The 6235-nt window shown below is 45.1% G+C and overlaps 1 long non-coding RNA gene across 3 annotated transcripts in view; it reads right to left on the reverse strand.

Annotated features, from left to right (window-relative positions):
• LOC108292546 overlaps positions 1 to 6235 on the reverse strand; it is an 87926-nt gene that overhangs the window by 56224 nt on the left and 25467 nt on the right. The gene's annotated exons all lie outside the window — the stretch shown is intronic.

Consider the following 6235-nt stretch of genomic DNA (forward strand, 5'->3'; position numbering starts at 1 on the left):
AATGGTTTCCTATTGCCCCCAAAAAATCAAGTTCAAGTTTGTCAGCATAGCATTCAAGATCCTCTGCGATTTGCCTCTGACATGCATTTCCAACAAATCAACTCCTCTAGCCAGAGTGAGAGTCTGTATAATTCAGTGCTGAACACGTAGCATCTGTCTCCAAATCCAGCACAGCCATTTGTGAGCTGTGTCCTCAGGTGAGTTGCTTAAACCTGTCTATGCCTCAGTTTCCTCAATCGTAAAGATGGAAATAATAATAGTAGTAATTTGAGTTGTGTGTGAACCAAGAGAATTGATAAATGTTGTGGGTTGAGAACAGGGCCTGATCATAATGTAACAGCTATCTACTATTATGATTACTACTACTCACTACTCTCAACACACTTGCACTTTTCTATCTTTGAATATTTTTTCACTGTTACCAATTTTTGAAATGCTTTCCCCTTCTCTCCATCCCTCTAAATTCTTCCCATCCTTTAAAGTCCTGATCAATTTTTTGTGGTTGTTGCTTGTTTTATTGAGACAGAGTCTTTCACTGTTGCCTGGGCTGGCGTACAATGGCATGATCTCAGCTCACTGCAACCTCCGCCTCCCGGGTTCAGGTGATTCTCCTGCCTCAGCCTCCTGAGTACCTGGTAGTACAGGTGCACACCACCACACCTGGCTAATTTTTTGTATTTTTAGTAGAGACAGGGTTTCACCATGTTGGCCAGACTGGTCTCAAACTCCTGACCTCGTGATCTGTCCACCTTGGCCTCCCAAAGTGCTGGGATTACAGGCATAAGCCACCACGCCCGGCACCTGATCAAATTTTTCTTGCACTAACTTTCCTGAACTGTTAAATTTACAGCGTTCTTTTCTGTTTATTGTTCTTATTATCTATTCCACAAATTTTGCAAATAATCATTTGTTGCATCATGGAACTTTTTGTATTGCCATCTTGTATATTAACTTTGAATGTAATTTTGCCTTGTTCCCCCCAATTGGCCTGTGAATTCTTGGAAGCAAGGACTCAGGCCTGTCTTTGTATACCTGATATGTTGACTTTCCAATAGTGGCTCAATAAATATCTGTTTATTTGACTTATTTGATTCACAGGTTGAATGCAACTTTGCCGGATGCCTTTGAAAGTGGTTAGCTAAAGGGAGAGTGAAGAAGTTAGAACCCTGTGATTTGCTTGTGGAATATTTATAATGTTTCTGTGTAAGATGTTCCATTTCCATCTTGGAAGCCCTAGAACTGTGATTGATGGAAATCCATTAGGATGAGATCAGACGCTGTTTTTGGCCAGAGAGAGATTTGGCAGCCAGATAGGCTCATAGAAGAGCAATTTAACCAGATGCAGCATGGCAGAGACAGAGTCCCCAGGGCTGGCTATAACACAAAGAGGTCTCCTGAAGAGCAGTTGCTTTCACAAAGAAGTTTTGGAAATTCACACTTTCCTCCCTTGCTGCTTGATTTTCCCCTGGGTGGAAACCTTTGGTATCCGAAAGGGCCAGGGCCAGGTAAGACAGGAGGAAGAGCTAGTGTGTTACTGGGTCAAAGACTAGGTTCTAGTCCAAATTTTTTCAACAACTTCCTGGGTGGCCTTGGACCTTATATCATCTCCTTAATCTTCAGTTCCCTCATCTATCATGAAGGTGTTGGATCAATACATAATCTCTACAGGCCTTGCTGACTCTCATACTTTATCACTCATAGTGGAGTCATTAGTAGCTCTATGCAGGAGACAGAGACCTTTGCCTGAAATTAATATTCTTCTGGTTGGTGAGATACAATCAGAATGCTGACCGGTAGAGCACAATTGAGTCAGTCCCCAGGGTGTAGAATGGTCTCATTTTATGCGGAGTGACCCTCCTTACAATAACTTGGAATCCTTTACCTTTTCCACAACATCTGGGAAAGTAAGGACTTGGGATATAGGATAATGAAGAGAGGACAGGGTAATAATGCGGCAAAGGACATAAACTAGAGTCATATCTGATGATTTGGTCAATTGTCCTTGTCTCTAGATTATCATTGAGTGTTCCCTTTCTGTAGTCTCTGACTGAAGTCACAGTCATTAATGACGGTAGAAGTCCAGGGAGATGAAGCAAGATTGCACTGAGGCTTGGTGCCAAGTTTGTACAAGTCATCAGAGACCCCACCCAGGCCTTGGGCTTGCCCTTATGAGTGCATTCTCCAGGCCTGCCCCTACCTCCTCCTGCCAGAAGGTGCTCCTCCCCCAGTACCCCCCAATATGTCCTTGGTAGCCTTCCTCAGGTGCTCCTGGCTACTCTCTGCTGTCAACTTAAACCCACAGTAGCCCCTCCCACTAACTTTTCTCTATTCCCCCAGCTAAGACAGCAGGTGTGCCTTTTTAAACTGAGATCAGGCTCCTGGGTGTGAGATCTGTGAGGCCATGGCCTCGTGTCTCTTGGTGCCTGTGAGCTCATCTTGGGCCTGGAAAATCATGCTGAGGAGGAAGATATTTTTGCTGCTGCTGCTGCTGCTACCATAGGAAACGGTGCTGTGTTTCAGGAGCTGGGGAATAGTGTGACAAGCAGATGACGCTGTATAGCAGAACACTGATGACCTTCTGGAAGACATCCAGAGATAAGTTGGGAACAGTTTGTGCGGAAAAGGGAGAGCCAATCCAAATATTGCAGATGGAATTCTTGTGAGCAAGGGCTTTCTACAAAACCATTTGCCAAGACGGCCCACATATTTGCAAGGCAAATATCTAGGTGCAAGCTTACAAAATACAACAGGCAGCTCAATGGCAGGCCGGGCATGTTGGTGGGAGGTGGACAAGTAAGGACTTTCATCTGTCCATTTCTCTCCAGCTGCTGCAGGGGCCTCTAATGCTGTATGAGTTCTTTGGCTTTCCAATCTATTTAATAGAAGAGAAGCTGGGAAGTTAGCTCATCCAGGTCATGCCTCTGTCTTCATGCTGGATGTTACTTGCAGCATGTGACTATAAGAAAGTTCTGTTCCTTCAATAAATGCCTCCAGAGAAAAGTGCCCACCCATTCTCTGTGACCCATTCCAGTGTTTAATCATTGTGAAATGTCGAACAATAGGCTTCACACTGACCTTAAGATGTCCCCTTGGTTGTTTACTATTAATCCCCCTATTTCCTACTGATTACAGGTGGGGAATAGCCACTGACCAAGGTTTCTACTTGAAAGGATGCTTTTAAATACCTGACCATAACAGGCCCCCTTAACCTACACTTATTTAGACTTAATAATTTTAGAAACATTTTACACACAGATTTGCTTGATCACAATCTTTTCCAACTATTCTATAATCTCTGCTACTGACCACAGCTGTCCTCCCTGCACAGAGCTCCCCTCTCCTTTCTAAGCACCCCATCTCTTCCCAACCTAAGAAATTTTTCCATTTTCAATGTACCAGCATTTGAGCAGCTGTATAAGCACAAAATATTTAATTTGGGAACAGTGTCTGTGGGAAGGAATGCTTTGTTAGTTTCCAAAGTAATGCAAAGCTTAATTTTAGAAAGTAATTTAACCTTTTTTTTTTGGTTCTGGAAGTCACAGAGATTATGGATTGCGCTGCAGAGGCAGCCTCCTGATGATGCTAGCACTTTGCAGCACTGGGTTTTTCTGCAGCAGTTTCATTTTTATTCTCATTCAGAGACACAGTGAGTCAGTTCAATAGAAACATTTACCCCCTGAAGTCAGGATCTATGTCTTGTACAGCCTGTCTGTATGGCCAGGGCCTGACAAGGACAAGTGAGTGGGAAGTATTCTTAAATGCTGAATTACATTGCATTGCTTGTCTGCCCCCTACTCCCTACCTTGGTCTTAAACTTGGTCCAGTCCGGTTCTGGAACTAGGAAATAACAGCCATAAACTTTTGGGCAGCACAGAGACAGGCAGGATCAGATCATACCACTGCTGCCTTCCATGGCTCCAGGAGAAAGTTAAGGTGACAAGATTGAAGAGTATCATGTCCTACCAGATCTAATGTTAGTCTCCTCCTCTCAGGGACACACATGACTAGGATCTGAAACATAATAGGAACACCAGTAGAGCAGGATAGATTTGGAGGCAGGGACGACGAAATGCAGAAATTAGGAGGCTGTATCACCACCACCTCCACCACTGTAGTAGCAGTATTCAGGGCTGGAACTGAGGGTAGGCTCTTGATAAATAGTCCCAGAGTCCTCTGTGAGCTCCAGGCAAAGGAGCCTTCTATCATTTGCTGAGGTGCCTTTTGACTGTCGTGGCACGCTCTGGTACCTTAACACCATGATCGGTGACATTTCCCAATTCCCCAGAAAGAAAATTTAAACTCTGTTATCCAAGGATTGATACACACACACACGCAGTTTCTTTCTTGACCGTGTTGTAAGTAAAAGTCAATTTGGAGAGGAAGACGATGAGGTCCCCATGAGAAAGTCACTGTGAGTAAAGATACTCTGGCAGAGTGTATCAAATACTCGACCAGAACACCTGAATCTTGGACAACAAGAGGTTCCAGGCAGAGTGTGAGGCTGAGTCTCTCTAGCTCTCACCTGAACCCCAAATCCTAAGAGTTCCAGTATGTTCTGGAAACGAGGGGGATGGTCTTAATTACAAAGCAAAAATCAAAACAAAACAAAAACATACAAACAGAGGACAATTATTTTTAAGTTGGCATCTCCTCTAAAAGACCTGGAAGACCGCCGGGCGCGGTGGCTCAAGCCTGTAATCCCAGCACTTTGGGAGGCCGAGGCGGGTGGATCACGAGGTCAAGAAATCGAGACCATCCTGGTCAACATGGTGAAACCCCGTCTCTACTAAAAATACAAAAAATTAGCTGGGCATGGTGGCGCGTGCCTGTAGTCCCAGCTACTCAGGAGGCTGAGGCAGGAGAATTGCCTGAACCCAGGAGGCGGAGGTTGCGGTCAGCCGAGATCGCGCCATTGCACTCCAGCCTGGGTAACAAGAGTGAAACTCCGTCTCAAAAAAAAAAAAAAAAAAAAAAAAAAAAAAAAAAAAAAAAAAAAAAAAAAAGAAAAAGTTATATATAAAAAAAAAAAGACCTGGAAGACCTTGTCCTGCTGGTCAGGGAGGAGCTGACCATTGGAGGTCAGTGGTTTGGGGGAGGTGGGCAATAGCTGTGGCAGCCAAAGGGGAGGAGACAGCGGTAGGGTGGCATGGCAGCCCGCTCCAAGAACAGAAACGGCGAGAAGGAAAGACAGGACTGCATAGCCTAATGTGGCAGTTAGCCACTTTTGCAGTAAAACATATTTCAAATGTTTTTCAAAGTGTTAGCTTCTGCCAGATCTTGAAATCTTTCAGAGCTCAGCCTGTGGGTGGGTTCAGCTCCATGTATTTTTCATTAACATGTACTAGTGGGCCTGGGATAGTACAGAAAGACAAGAAAGAACCATGCCAGAAACACAGATACCGAGAAAACCAGGCTGACAAAAAGATACACAGAGATACTGGGAGAGCTTGAGAAAAGCCATTTTCTAGGCGCAGAGAAACACAGAGTTCTAGAAAGCATTTAATCGAGAGATTCAGGAAAGCCTATTAAGACGGTGTTCTGCGAGACACTACTGGCGTCCCCCAGGATGGAGTTCAGGCAGTCCTGGATTAAGCCTCCCGGAACTAAGAACTGAAGAGAAACCGCAAAGCTGCATTGTTTTGTTTGTCCCTCGGTTGGGCTCCAGGCAACCTGAGCGCGGAAGTTCTGACACACTGCCTGAGCGCCCCCTGTTGGCCGCTATGCAGAACTTCACCGTCTGAGCCAAGGTGCAATCGAATTACGTAATTTCTCCAGCTTTGCCCACCCTATTTTTAAATTTTTACTTATTTTTTATATACTTTTGTATTTTTCAAGTTCCTTGCTTCTCTGAAGCCCAATGTATGATGCCAGCGCTTGAATGCTTTGACTCCCAAGGTCCTAAGGCCCAGTGAGGGCCGTTCCGAAAGACCAGCCTAATGAGAGTGCACGCAGGGGCTTGGTGGAACATTTATGAAACACGTGCCACATACAAAGCGCTGCAGAAAGGCCCAAAGGGATCTCATTTGGCTTTTCGTCGTCTTGCCTCAAAAGGGAGGCTAGAATTAAACGGGCCGTCTGGGGTGGAGTGAGAGCCCTTCCCCGCCCAATTTTGACCCACCGTAGCAGCCTTCCAAAATAAACCCCGAGAAGAGCCTCTCAGGGCGCCAGCTATGGCGCGCCTCCCTCTTTCCTTTCCTTTCTCTCCCCCCCCCCCCCCTTCATTTTCTTTTTCGTC

This window comes from Cebus imitator, unplaced genomic scaffold (genome assembly GCF_001604975.1).
Source record: "Cebus imitator isolate Cc_AM_T3 unplaced genomic scaffold, Cebus_imitator-1.0 Scaffold494, whole genome shotgun sequence".
Classification (NCBI taxonomy): Eukaryota; Metazoa; Chordata; class Mammalia; order Primates; family Cebidae; genus Cebus; species Cebus imitator.